At 39.9% G+C, this 14,896-nt stretch overlaps 1 protein-coding gene across 3 annotated transcripts in view; it reads right to left on the bottom strand.

The window, feature by feature from the left end:
• Positions 1–14,896, bottom strand: part of LOC119698898 (sine oculis binding protein homolog) — a 112,666-nt gene that overhangs the window by 73,611 nt on the left and 24,159 nt on the right. The gene's annotated exons all lie outside the window — the stretch shown is intronic.

Raw genomic sequence — 14,896 nt, 5'->3', positions numbered from 1 at the left:
CAAGTGCTAATACATATTACAGAGCTCTCCCTGGCAAGTATTGTTAGAGCTGTCATTAAAGACCTCCAAAAGTCTTAGCTGTGCAATTCAAAATGTTTCCAAATCCTCTTATCCCAAACATAACAAATCTTGCTGTTGTTAAATCTGATGTTTTGTAAATTCGATACTACTTGGCTTATTGAGGGGGCTGGAGAATTTTTTTTGTGTAATAACACAGATCACCAGAAAACGAATAAAGCGTCTCTGCAGCAGGGGAATAAGACGGATCTCTGGGAGGGGATTTATGTAGACCCGTGGAAAACGAAAAATCAAAGACCACCTACAGTACGGTATGAAGATGATTCTAGGATTAAAAGGCACAATAATGCTACCCAATTACATCTCTGCCTGGGTCATGTGCTATGCATAGCAGAAAGAAGCAAGATGGCAGATACCCTGGGTTATTTTAATTAATTTAATCATGTGACTAATTGGTCTCTGCTGGGTTTCTGTGGTAACTGCTTCCTAAGTGCTGATGGGCAATTGTGTTAAATGTAGCTTGGAAACTGCACGTAGGGTGCAGTGCCTTCTAGGGAGCAAAGGGAATTGTACAGCTGTGTGGAGAAGGTGCTCCTGCTGGGGCACTGATTATCTCCGTGCAGAATGTCTACAGCTGTACTGTCCTCTTTGCTCGTCTGCTTCCCGAAGGAACATGCAGCAAGCATGCTAGACTTTTTCCCTCCTGGGCGTGAAAGTAGATTTCCTGTAGGAATATGGGAGGGCACATGCATGCGGCAGAGCACGCGCGATTTGGAAACAAAGGGAGAGCAGCCAGAGCGCCGTGCGTGCAAAACTGAAATGACTCCTGCGTGCACAGTGTGAGGCCCTGCAAACCAGAATGTCTTCTTAGTGCTGACTCTGTTTGAGGGTAAATCCATTACCAAGCCCTGACACAAACAACGTGTGAAACCGGGTGCTTGCTTTTTTTCCCAACTGCTCCTGCTTCTCTTGTATTATTCATGAAATCCCTAAATCCACACGGGTCATAATTAGCATGGAGTACTGCAAAATGGCACAGAGCTGCCTTCAAAACTGGCAAACGTGAAAATGACTTGTTAAAGTCATTCTTTGCTTCACGGGTTGAATTTCAGATCACCACGAACAAGAAGTTGTCATCCTGTTGGATCCAAACTTACGCCCATGTCTCCTCACATGATTAATGTAACAGCAAGAATGGGAAGATGATTAATAATAGCAACCTACATTCCAGCAATCACAATTGCACATAAATGACTGTTTAATGGGGTGGTAAGTTAAACCCCATTAAGGGCACAGAGAAAAAAAACAACTGAGAATCTCCTCTCCTCAGTACCTTTCAATGAAAAAAAGCAACCTAAGAAAATATCCTTAAGACAATATAAGACATGCTGCAAATACAGAACACAATAGGGAACAGAAAATGCCGTACCTTATCCTAACCTCGCCAATGAAAATGCAGAAAGAGGATAGGAAATGTAGGAAGACATAGCCAAAGAGAGGTTAAAAGTTTGGTAGCTGTATTGTGAAAGCTAGAAAAGTTTCATATTATAAAGCAAGGGAAAGGATAAGGCAGAATGGTAAAGGAGGAAAAACGTGCACTACCTCCCTGTCCTGGGCTACTGGAGGATAAAGAGCTATCCAGCCTGTGGCAAACCTGAGCTTTATTTTATTTAATATAAATTAGGTTAAATTTAAAATACCTTATACAGCTTTACCAGCAAAAAGTTATAGTTGTAGAGCACAAATATTGAATTCCTCATTTTTCCTGTTGTAATGCCACCACTGGCTTGAAGTTTGTGATTCAGTTCTCATCCTACTGACACCAGTGGAAATATTGCCCCTGACACTGACAAGACCAAAATACTTCCTTTGTTTTGAAACTGGTAGTCAGCATGCTATTGCATATTCTGTTCTGCAATTTGTATTGAGTTATTCACGCCTAAATTCGAGGCTAAAGAAATAAAATGCTCAAAATAACCACATTTGCTGTAAGCTGTCTTTAGGAAATCAATTTTAGGAGACAACTTACAAACTAGGTGAAACGCTGTAATATCTATACTGTGTTCCTTGGATAAGTTAGGCATAGTGAAGCAGCTACACATTACATTTTATGCTGAAATGTCCAGATATAATGAATTAGAGCTCTACATGTCTCCTCTTTAAAAACAGCCCTTATTGTGTGATTGAACACAACCTCACACACTGTTTTAGTCTTTTTATAAGAAGTCTTTTACACTTTCCATATTTTCACCAACAGCAAATACTAGAAAATATTGACATTTTCAAAATACTCCAAAAGAGCAGTGTGGCGACCCTGACAACTGCATTATGAAGGCTGAAAATTTTTAAGAGAGACTTGAGAATAACTGAAAGTGAGACAAAACATTTTCATTTGTGTGATATTAACAAAAAAACTCCCCAGTAAGATTATACCAAATCTACTGCTCCTGCAGACCCAATAAGAACTAAATGGAGCCATTACAACTCCTACATTGGGCCAAAATTACTGCTGATCCAAGTAGCCCCGTGTATTTTAATAAAGCTACGCCTGTTTACACCAGCTATGCATTTGCCCAACCAAATGGGACGTGTCAATTTGGATCTGGATTATGTCACAGTGCCCTTCATGCTTGCTATGCCAGCAGTGCAACCACTCTGATTAGGAAGATGGGTCTCACCATAGTGATCAGCCCATTTGTTCATCTCATCTGGCAAATTGCAGCTGACAACAGCCAATATCTGAAGGAAGGAATGAAAAATATCCTATAGTCTACACAGTTATAGGATGCATCTGGGGCTGACACAGCAGGCAACATCTCTCATGAATGGCATTTGGTTTCTATTGCTCTTTCACCTGGTTTAGCTATACACTTTGCTAACAGTAATCAGCTTTATCAAACTTCTGCAGCTACACCATTTAATTTTAGTACCAGTTCAACTGCTACTCCAAACAGAGTGCTCCTGTTTATTTCAGCGGCTTGTCAGTCAGGCCTTTAACTATTTGTAATCGTTGAGTCTAAAAATGGTTGGTGTACTTTTGGGAATTAATAACTCCTGCTGAATCCGAGCATGCTATCCTTTCATTTCTGCAGGAGACAGAAAACACACAGAGGACAGTGTATGTATCCCCCTGCCAGTGCCAGCCACTGTGTTTACTAGTGTTTGCTTTTCCCAGCTTAGTCAGTCCCAAGCAAACCAGCTCATTTCAGGCCCCAGCTAAAAGTGTTAACACCTCAGAGTATCATACATCAAAATTGAAAAAAGATGAACCTCTGGTCCAGCCCTCTCCTCCTTCTCCACAGGCTCAACATTTTCATATTCCCAAAAGCATCTTTGATTCGTCACATCACTGAACTCTGCATATCCAAACTCTCTCCAAATCTTGCCACCCCTTGTTCTATCCACATTAAAGCAACCACCCAACTATCCTCCTCAACACTCTACCACCTCAGACCCTTGTCCACTTAACTACCATTATATCTGCATCATCCAGCTTATTGCTCTTCTCCTGTCCTCAGCTTCAGGCTGTTGTCTAGCTTCACTTATTCCCCAAGGACATTTTTTTCAGGTTGCTTTTTTGTTCCTCTTATACATAATATCTCACTTTTGGAAAAGTACAAGTTGGATTTTTTTTTCATTATTTCTAATTCCTCCAGAGAATTATTTTCTGTCCTGTCTGGTATCTGCAGCTCCTCCTAGTTCAGTATCAGCTGCAGAGTTTGTGAACTTGTTCTCTGTTCTCTCCTGGAGATCATTAATGAAATATGAAACAAGACCAACCTCATGAAAATCCCCCTGGCACTTCTCTATCCACAACCTGATATGCTGCTCTTTATCACCACCCTTTACTTTATTCTTTGAGCCTGTTTTCAGGCCACTTGACAGTGCTCATATCCAAAGTAATTTGAATTAATCTGAGGGTAAGATTTCATGAGATGCCATTTCAAGTGCTTTACTAAATTTCAAATCCATTAGAACTTCTAATTTGCCTCCCTCAGCTGATTTCCGTGCGTGTGTACACACTAGCTGTGCTTGCTGGACAAAAACCTCTGTACTTGTCTCTTACTCCTTTCCCATGTGGTGTAACTGCACAAAACAGGAATGTGGTTGAGTGGGTTTGTACACTGAGTATCTGCCTTTTGTTGGAAAATCCCATTTTTTTTCCTAAAAAACAATTCATTTTTCTCAAGAAAATTGAATTAAAATTTTGCGTAGCACATATAAAAACAATTCTCAGCATTATAGAGCAATTTTTCTTTTGGCAGGAGACTTGAGTCCTTTTCAATGCAAGCAGTTTCGTATTTAAATGTCCAGCTTCCTATGAAAACGTGGACTGAGGTATGCTGCATTCACTGCTTCCATGGAGGGTATCAAACTATCCATAGACATCAAATAACACATCAAAACCAACTAATCTTATCCAGCAAACATGATCCTGAATCCAAATAACTACCTAAATATCTCTGTCTAAAAGCTGTTATGTATAAAAATTATATCCCAGCTGTTCTTTACAGTGTTACTACCTGCCAGGTCAAGCCTAACTGAAGTTACTTTATTCTGCTGTCAAGCAAATTAAATAAAAATTATTTAGGAACTCTCATTTCCTGTGCCCAAGAAGAAAGTAACCTTATGTCTCCTTTTCTTTTTTTTTTTTTTTTTTTTTTTTTTTGTTTTTGTTTTTGTTTTGGTTTTTTTAAGCACCATACAAAAGACTTCCAAATTTTCAGGAACAGTTGCTGGTTTTAATGATATATTGCAGATCCTTGTCAATATCTCTGCTGCTTCACACTTTTATTTCCTTAGGAACACTCGGCTGAGCACCATCTGCTCCTGGTGATTTACTGCTCTCAAGTTGCTGAAGTTGCTCCATAACTTCATCCTAAGAGACTTCAATTTCTGTTATAAGGCCACATTCCGATTTCCTGTGGATAGTGTCCTTGGGACAGGAACTTCCTCATCATCCTCTGTGGTGAAGGTGGACACAGGAAATTTAATTTAGTTTCTCTGCTGTTCCACTTTTTCAGAAGAGGTCAGAGCTGTGGCTGGATGGCTTACAGGCACAGGGGACTTACAGGTGGCTTTTTGTTTTCCACAGAGCCACTTTTTCTATACTTCCTACACTGCCCGGTACCTGCACCTTTCAGATAATTTCTGCACTCCACCTCAGGAACCTTTAGCTATAACTGATTGATCATGTTTTCAAACGTTTTGAAGGAAGTGTTTTGTCTTAAAAAGGCAAAACATTTGGTATTTCTGCTACATGCATGCCTAGGACCCTGGTGGCATTTCCATCATTTAACAACCATACTTCCAATTTGGAAAAAAATGGTTTTTTCCTCTCTTGCTGTGTGAAAAACCACAGAAACAATAGGAAAACAGACCAGATGCAAAATAATTGAATTGCATGTACACAATGTACAGGGCAAATATGCACAGGGCCTGATCTAAAGCTAATTGCAAGCAGTGGGATGTCATCCGCTGATGCCAGTGGAATCTGGATCAGGCCCAAAGAACGTACACAAAAAAGCAGAGGGAGTTTTTTGTCTCATCTTTCAGTTACAGTAATCATAGGTGTTGTTTGTAACAGTAGTAGGTAACAAATTTTCCAGTGAAAGTGTGATTTTTAAGTTGACAGTGTCCCTTTAAGCTTATGCACTTCTTCACTTAACTATGCCAGATTTACTCTCCCCTTTCTACTTTTCCTTGCTCAGAGGTATACATACCATCTGTGCATCTAATATGGTGTTCTTAAATAGCCTCCAGAGAGATTCAATGTTTCTTTTTTCCCTCTTTTTAAACCGTCTCTTGTTTAACCCTTTTCCTTGGTATTTTAGAACCTCTTCTTTCAGAGCTCCTGGTCCTTCAGGATGAAGCTATCACCTTCACACACTGAAGTCAGTAGCACAGCTACTCGTTCTTGTAATGCTTGTGCCTTAGTCAAAACTCATAGGGAGTCACCTCATCAAGGCAGTGATATTGATAAACTGCTTCTGCAAAAGGAGGCATGAGACTGGACCATTCAACAATAGCCAAAGTCAACCATTATTTTAATACTACACAATGAAATAATTCAAACCTTTCTCTCCATAAATATTTAAATGTCGGTGCACTGCTTTAATCTCTAGATTAATCTTTTAAGACTTACATTTCCAGTTCTAGCCGCTCTTTTCCACCTGATTTTTAGTAGCACTGTGCACCACAACTGTGAAAGCCTGGGGGCTAAATTAAAAAAGACCTATTGAGATGGAGTTGTTGTTTGATTTCTAACTCAACAGCTTTCCCTTTTCATTTGAGACTCTGAATTTCAAGGGAGAGGAGGGCCACAGGCATACAGGGCACTGCAGTGCTGCATCCATCCATGTGGTAAGAGGAAAATCACTGCACTCGGCCAGTCTAATGGAGTTGCTGAGTCCTCGGTGGTTTCCCACGCTCCCCAGGAAAGCTGCACCAGGCTACCATGCCCCACTAAAGGCCCTTTCCCTCACAAAGCCCAGAGAAGGGCTGGAGAGATGCTCTGCTCTCCTTCTGAAGTAAATGGGCAGCAACAGAGCTACGTCTCCCCCTCGTCCCATGTGTGCCAGCCAAAGGACTGGCTCCTGCCTGAGCATCTCTGCCAGCCCCTCTGTGGGACAGATGCAGGGTCTGGCCTCCTGCTTCTTAGGCTGGAGAGTAAACAAACCAAAAACATCTGAAGACACATGCTCCCCACCTCTAAACCCATCAAATGGCTGTTTCTAAGTATTACTAAGCAGATGAGTACATTTATTTTAGATACAAAATTGCATCAAGTCTGACAACTCACAACACACGTTTACTTTCAACCTAAATTCAAACAGGTGAGCCGCAAACGCTTGGGGCTTTGACAGAGCGCAGCCAGTCACTGAATTTATCTGGTCACCAAGTGATCAAATATTATTGGAGAAACGATTTTCTACTGGAAAGACATTTTACATTTTCAGACTTTTGCTCTATAAAACCCACTTCATTCTTCCATCAAGTTTAACGCCTGCACAGTGAGCACAGCTTGATTTATGGCAAGAAACTGACTTCAGCTAACAATCCCCAGTAGTACATTTTCCTGTTCATCCAGCAGATTATAAGTTATATCCATTTGGCCTCTCCTAGCCTCATTTAAACTCACAAGGCCAGACTCAAGGTTAATGGGTGTAAGGGTTTCTTCAGTCTTCCCATAAACCAGCAGACGTTTCCAAACAAACCTAAAAGGGATGAAACTTTCCTGGCTAGAAGGGGCCAAAAAGATAGACAATGTGATTTACTCCCTTGGTCTGAACTCAGTTTCATCCTTGAATTTATTGCAAGATTTCTATGGCTGATGGAGAGGAAAGCTGCCACGCTGGGAGTGTAACAGAGTGATTAAATACAGACTGTCAGCTGACAAGAAATGTCGCAACACCACTGAATTGCTGCCTCACCTGCACAAATTACTTTGCCACTTGCAAAATGTGACAGCAATGTCATCTCCTGAGACACTTTAGGACTAGAAATTACCTTCCACCTTCAGCTGGGCCCCTCAGGTTTTTTTACTTCTGCCCACCGTGCTATCCTGCCTGGGTGGAATTTAGCCCTGTTAAACTATGCTGCTAATTCCAATTTCTGTATTCCACACACCCCTTCAGAAGTGTGTACGAATGGTGTTGCTCACAACATCGTTCCTAACCCAAACACAGTTTTGAAAACCATATTTGCTTAATTTTGGTTTTCAAATAAAAATATATAGAGTGAAAAAAATACTCAACCTCTTTTTCAATATTTCCCTAAGTTAATGAGCAGACTGATAAATGAACAGATGCCATTAAGGCAATAATTTATTCAAATGTCATGATATTTTTGAACAAACATTTAATATGCATTTCTTTATTTGCCCAGCTCATATTAGTATTAATGATTGATGTGTTCATTAGGAAAAGGAAGAGTGGCACCAAATATAGTCTGCGCAAATTAGATTCACTTTGGAGATCTACCCCAAGCTTTTGTCAGAATAAGGACTGTTCTTGATGCTCATTCTGTGTTGAGCATGTGAAAACAAAGCTGAAGGGTGCCTAATTTCATACAAAGACAAGGTTAACCTAAGGCAAGCTGAGCTGAGACCTGAAACAGAGGAGAGCAATATTTTTATGAGCAATTGGCTAGCTCACATAGGTTGGAACCAAAGGGGTTCAGAGGTAAAGTAAGCACCAGTGTGTATTATATCTGCTCATTTTCTGAATGCATTATTGTTATTCATTTAAACTCTTTAATCAAAAATCCCTTGGTGATGCAAAAATGTCATGGATGCAGACCATGAAGCCTATCTTGCCAAATTTTTAAAGGAGCAAAATGTCTGTTATCCTCTAGCGTCCTCCTTTCCCCTTCAAAAAATTCATCCTAAGTGATTTAAGACCTCAGTAAAGCTCTCTAGCAACCTCCAGAAAAATGGCTACTGGCCATATTTCTCCCTCAGTCACTCTGCAGGTAGCAACTTCTTTCACTTCTCCAATACCAAGGTGTGAGAACATCTATTTAAACCCGTATCATTGCTCTAAACTGCATTCACCCAGTGTGCAAGAAACTTAAAAGCATTTCCAGTCAAGTCCTAACGCAATTAGTGGTTCTTGTTGTACCATCTGTATGTAAACAAAACTTGCTTCTGGGAAAAAGGAAAAGCGCAATCATTGAAGCTGTCCAAAACTGATGTGAAGACACCTTGCATAAACTGGTAGCTTTGTTTGAATCAAATGCCTGCCCCACAAGAGGCAGCTGTAATTAGCATATTCATCTTGATAGAATCAAAGCAGCCGGAATGCAACACGACTGATGTAATGTGACATGGTGGTAAAAATTAAAAGTGAACACGCCTTTTAATTGGATTGGATACCTGCTAGTAATTCAGACAATGGGAATTTGATTCAAATTTATAGTATTAAATGGCAGCAGATGGACATTAAAATGTCCATTGAGTTTGCAAACTGACAAGCATGCTGGGTTTGCCAGATCCCTTCATTAAGGCAGTGGTGGCATCAGTCAGGTGCTGCTGCCCATTTCATTGTTAGCAATGGCAATACATTTTGCTTTGCTGTGGGTGAGCGGCAAGATATTCTGACTGATGGGCTCAGTAGGTTAATTTGGATTTTCATGCCTCTTCTAATCATGAAAAATCCTAGCTCTGGTGTAGGGAAGCAGTTCTATGAGATCTCTGGGTTTAGCATCCTGTAAATAACCAGGCCAGCTGATGACAGCAAGACAATGATGCCAATCTTCTTTCTGACCAATGCCACCCATTTTTTCACAGCTCAGGATTTTCTCAATATTTCAGTCTCTGTTCCAGATTCTTGGTCACTATCTGCAGCCTTCAACCCTCCACAAACTTCAAAAACATCTTCTGAATGAGGTTGTTTTCCTTATCCCTCCTTCTCCAGCCAGTTCCTTAAAGAAGTCTGCAATTGTGCCCCACACTTGAGCTGTTTCCCCTGCAGACTCAGCGTCTCATCTGCATTCACTCATCAGCGCTCATTTATGTCTCAACAAAGCAATCACAGCTATGGAGATGCTTGTTGTCTTTCTCCCCTCTACCTTCAGGCATTTGCAGGAAACCTTTTCAACTGGCTGCTGTGGCAGATACGCGCACACACACACGCAGATGTGCACACACAAACCCGCGCACGCACGTTCTACGCAAACCCACAGCGGCAGAAGCCACTTTGTGAACCATTTATTGAATCCTGCTTTTCTCCACAGCTCCACAGAAGCAAATATGGGCAAACTGCATGCAAAGATGGTGGGACACCTGCTCTGCACTGACCTTTCTGAACACCTGATTAATGCAAGTTAAATCTCTAGGAGAAATAGATTTTCTATTCAGAGCCCCATGTGTTTCAACTATGGAAAGGGAGTCTGAAGGAACAGCTAAGCTTTCTTTGTTTTTGGTCAGGGCATTATTTGCATCAAGTTGCTCTAAGCAATTTTCCGAATTTCAATGAATAATGATCACTTTACAAATTGAATTTTGTAGATGCATAAGAAAGAGATGAAAGTAGCTTTTTTTTTTGCCATTACTCATTGACTACTTAACAGTGAGATTGTTGAGTATCTCTCATGTACTGTTAGGCTGCACAATTAAGCTTGAAATCAAGAGAACTTTCTCTGACAATCCTCAGTAATAATTCTGGGGAATTATAGCTGCTGTTTACTCCCAGTTTATAGTACATGTTCGTATCTAAATGTCCATATTATCACTTAGTGATAGATATTAATTAACCAAAAAATTAGGCAGGCAAGAGCGCTAAAGCTATATGATGTTCCATGCTCTCTGTCATCTTTAAATACAGCTTGAAAATGTGACGAGGTGTCTAATGCAACAGAACTTAGAACTAAATAAATGTGTTGACTTTTTACAGCTCCATTTGATAGTTCACACTCATTTTTGCCACACAATGAGATAAAGGACCCTAAACCACACTCCCTGTCTGCACTACTAACACACAGTGTTGCCCATCACTATGCTTTACAGGGAGAAAAGGGTCATCCTTGTTTACATCTTCATGGTGCTACAGAGTAGCTAACTTTTACTTTTTGATTTATGCCTTTTTGTTTATTAGTAGGAATGAAATTGGACTGCTCTGCAAACAGAAACATCTATCTCCCTTCCTAATTGTGAGGCAAGGCGAAGCAGGGACGAGGTCAAGTATAAAATAGTGCCTGAGAACCTTGCAGTCGCTATGTCTCCAAAGTCTTAGTCAAATCAAGTAAATTACTCTTTAATGTATCTGTGAACAGAGCCTGTAGCCTCTTTGAAGTCAGTTCTAGTTCTATGTTTGACTATTTGGTCATAATAAATTTGTTTTCTGACCCACTGAGTCACACAACTTAATTTCAAAATTAATCTTTTCAAGCTTCAGACTCACTGGATCAAATTACGAGTCCAACCGTTCCCTTTAAATTTCATATTCTGAAACTTGGTGGTCTAGTGCTTTTTGCCCTTACATGACTCTTTGATACTTAACTTTGTATTGGTTGGCCTCTAAAATTAAATCCAAGAAGGAAGCATCCAAATCTTATATCTTTTGGTACTAACATTAGTTCCAAATACTCGCCTTTCTGGCAATGGTTCCTTTTAATTGGTATTATTATACACAACAGATTGTCATTATACAATACTCATTATGTGCATTTGAGTGGGCAAACTGGACAAATAGGAGCAATGCAGATGAATGTAGATTTGGGTTATTTTTGTTTGGGAGTGGCAGTGGTGTTATTTTTAGGTTTCTTTCTAAATTGGATCTTTTCTAAATACTTTGAGTTTTGCTTGATGGGGCAAAAGCCTCAATTTTTTGTTCATTTATCACTAATAATTTAAATAAGCTTATTCTGTTGGGGAAGCCTTTATAATTTCAAAACACATATATTTCTATTCTTGCAAGGCATGGCTGCTGGCTGATAAAATTTTAAACAATCACGACTTTAAAATACCTGGAGCAAAATCTGCATTTCTTATAAGAAAAGCAACTTAAGGTTGCACCAGACTTCTTCCTTACAAACTTCCCATTCCAGGCAAGAAGCTCCCTGACAATCCTGGCTATGCATGGATGCAGAGGACACAGGGGCCCAGCTTCCAGAGCACAAATAGACAAGACTCCAGCAGGACAAAAGGCAGGAAAGCCTGATGGGCACCTTGGACTTAAGTCCTTGGGTTCAAAGCTCCCAAGGCCAGGAAGGTCCAGCTTATTCCAGTGTGTTGCTACTCTTGCCAAACCTAGTGCAGGAAAGGGCTGAGAAGGAGTTAGAAGTTGGGAGCAGCCAGTGCCTAGCTGACCTGGGGCTTTGTGGAGCACTTTCAGGGCACTTCAGGGTGGGCTCATGCCAAGCCTTCTCCCAGTTGGGAATCTATGGCATGCAGCACTGTAGTGTGTATTTGCCCTGTGTATGGGAAGAGATTCTTTTTATTAGAATGATTACAAAAGTCCTCATTCTGAACACAGCAATTGTCATTCAGGGATGGATAATTCACAGCATTACTTAGTGCTGTTTTGAGGCATTAGTGATGACTAATTCTTTACTGCTTAAACACTCCTATCATCCGAGCAAGCACTTATTACAGCACTTCTTATCTAGGGGAGGGAGGGAAGACTGCTTAACGTGATCCATTAGGAAACTCAAGCTTTAAATAAAGTGACCACAAAGTCCTATCAGCTCCCAGAAATGCAGCAGCTGTACATATTTAATGTAATATAACACTATATTGTGGCAGAGATCCCTGTTTAAAACATTCATAAGGCAGGTGAAACGTGACTGTTTTGCTCCTCTGTTTGAAAAATGAGAAAGTGTAGAGCGGCATAACTCCTTAAAATACATAAATAAGCATTAGAGTCATGGAGAAGACAGGTACACTGTTGGAATAGCAGTAACAGAGCAAAGGTCAGCAGTTAAATCTGAAACTATTGCATCCTGGTTCTTTTGATCTTATTCCTCAAGACTCCACTCTGTTACTAACAGGTGAAGTGCAAAACCAGAAGCGTGAGGGTCTGATGAATTCTACTGTGCTTGTCTTCATTCAACAACAGCACTTCCTAAATATTCTGTCCCTGGATCATCTAATGCCATAAACATATATACAAGGGGCAGCTACAGATTTCTTCTGCTCAGTCAAATCCTGTGAAATTCCAGGTTCCACAGGTCCAAAGAGAAAGAAAATTTAACTCACTGCCTTAGCTTTGAAGCAGAGCCAATCAACATGATAATGTTTTCTCACCATGTTTTGCCAAGTCCTCCCACATGGCATTTTGTTAGTTTGAAACGTCTTTAGTGAATAATGGGACATTTCACTGGGATATGCTGGAATATGAAAATATTAGGAACATCTATTGTGCTTATATACATACATGTATATGTATGTATATACATATATATACATATATGTACACATATACATATTTGTATATGTGTATGTGTGTGTGTCTGTCTGTCTATACACACATACTAAATAATTAACACAGAGAGCTTTCTTGATGGAAATATTTGGCATCTGCCAGAAGAAGTTAACAGAGGTGTAGGAAAGGCAGCCAAGGAGAATGTGAAGCTCTAATTCATGCTTTCTCATAATACAAGGACAAGGAAGCCTCCAATAAAGCACAAGGGTAATAAATGGAATGTCAGGTAAAAGGGAACTTTTTCATATATACTGCCTCACTGATTGAATTCATGGTCATAAACTATTACTAAATTCTACTACTAATGGGTTACTAGAAGGTTGAAGTACATCTATGCATTATGTTAACATGCATTTATTTTCATTTAGTGGAGATCTAAATCTCTTATTTCAGGATCTAAGCTGTAGGTGAGAAAGAATACACCAAGTCCTTTCACCTGCCTCTCCAAGGTTTCCCAAATTATCTGGTACTCATCAGTTCTGGTCACACAGGACCACCTAACCAGGATCACTGACAATGCCTCCATTACTAGGAAGTATCTTATCCATGTAAATTTGTGACTGGAAGTCACAGGAGCATCAGCTGACAGAGATCTGTATCCTGTCAGCCCAGAGTGTCTGGCCTGTGCCCCTGCCCATTGTAAGGCACACGGAACTGCATGTGATAGAAGTGCACATGTGCACATGCACATACATCCAGGCGGATTTATTTTCAAATGAGGAGCATCTAAGGAGCACGCATTTCCCTCCTCTACACTTTCTCTAGATAAAAATAATGTAAACAACACTTCACAGAATACTCATGTGACTTTACTTGCCTGTCTGCTCCAGTAGACACTATGAACTTGATTCTCCAAGACTGCCACTAAAATTCCACTCTACTGATTTTTGCAACCTAATTCTTCAGGCTTTTTTTTTGCCTTTTTTTTTTTTTTTTTTTTTGGCAGGATAATGTGACCCAAATTTATAAAGGAGGTTAATTTGCTATAGCATTCCATCTTGAGTCTAGAACCCATATGTACTTATTTGTTATTATGACAGATGTAAAAGACCAGATCTAGAGACCTGAAGTCAGTTCGAACTTGACAGGCTTGGAATGTCCTGAAGCATGAGGGTAAATGGCATCATTTAGGAAGCCAAAATGTAAAGAGTTTTATGAATGATAAACATTTCCAAGACAATAAAGTTACCCAGAGGCTCACACTATTAAGCACCAAAAAGGACACAGTTACTTTTTTAACAACTAAAAATTTGAGGGGTTTCTTCTCTATTTTTCTTTAAATGACATGTTACAAATTCTGCTGCAGATAAACAGCTGCTGAAGTAACCTAGAGGGCATTTTCAAGCACTGTGCTTCAGTGATTACAGCAATTTTTGTAGACATTCAATATTAGGATTGCTTCTAATTTTAGATGAAATTAAATTTAAATTGAGTAGGAGGGGTGTTCACGTTACTCTAGATGTTCTTACATTGCTTACCCCAACCCAAAAACTGTATAGTGTCTGAATTTTGTAGCAATAATAAGTTATTAAAAATTATATACTTTTAAAGAATGAAACTAGAGCTCACTAGCAGCAGTGAAAAGATGTCCAGTATTGTGATGGGACTGAGAATTAGACCCTAAAAGCATTTACCCACTAGCCATGACCCCAATGCCATGGGATTTGGTGGCACTGTCATACACAACCTTTCTCTACTCTATTTCTCTGATACTTCCTCTTAGTTATGTATGTGTAGGAAGTATCCTGAGACTCTAAGGCCAAATTCAGAGTCTTATGTTAATGCTTATTAGTACCTAACTTTCCTGACCCTCACAAAACCCAAGTATCAAGCTGAGAGAAACTGAAAGAAAGAAGGTTAGTAAAGGGCTGACAGTCCAACAGACAATACAGATGGAAAGTGGTGGGACTAGGTGAAACAGAGAAAACAAAAGAAAAGAGTTTCTATTAGATGCT

The sequence above is a fragment of the Motacilla alba genome, chromosome 3, assembly GCF_015832195.1.
Source record: "Motacilla alba alba isolate MOTALB_02 chromosome 3, Motacilla_alba_V1.0_pri, whole genome shotgun sequence".
NCBI lineage: Eukaryota > Metazoa > Chordata > Aves > Passeriformes > Motacillidae > Motacilla > Motacilla alba.
This window is presented reverse-complemented; position numbering and strand designations above follow the sequence as displayed.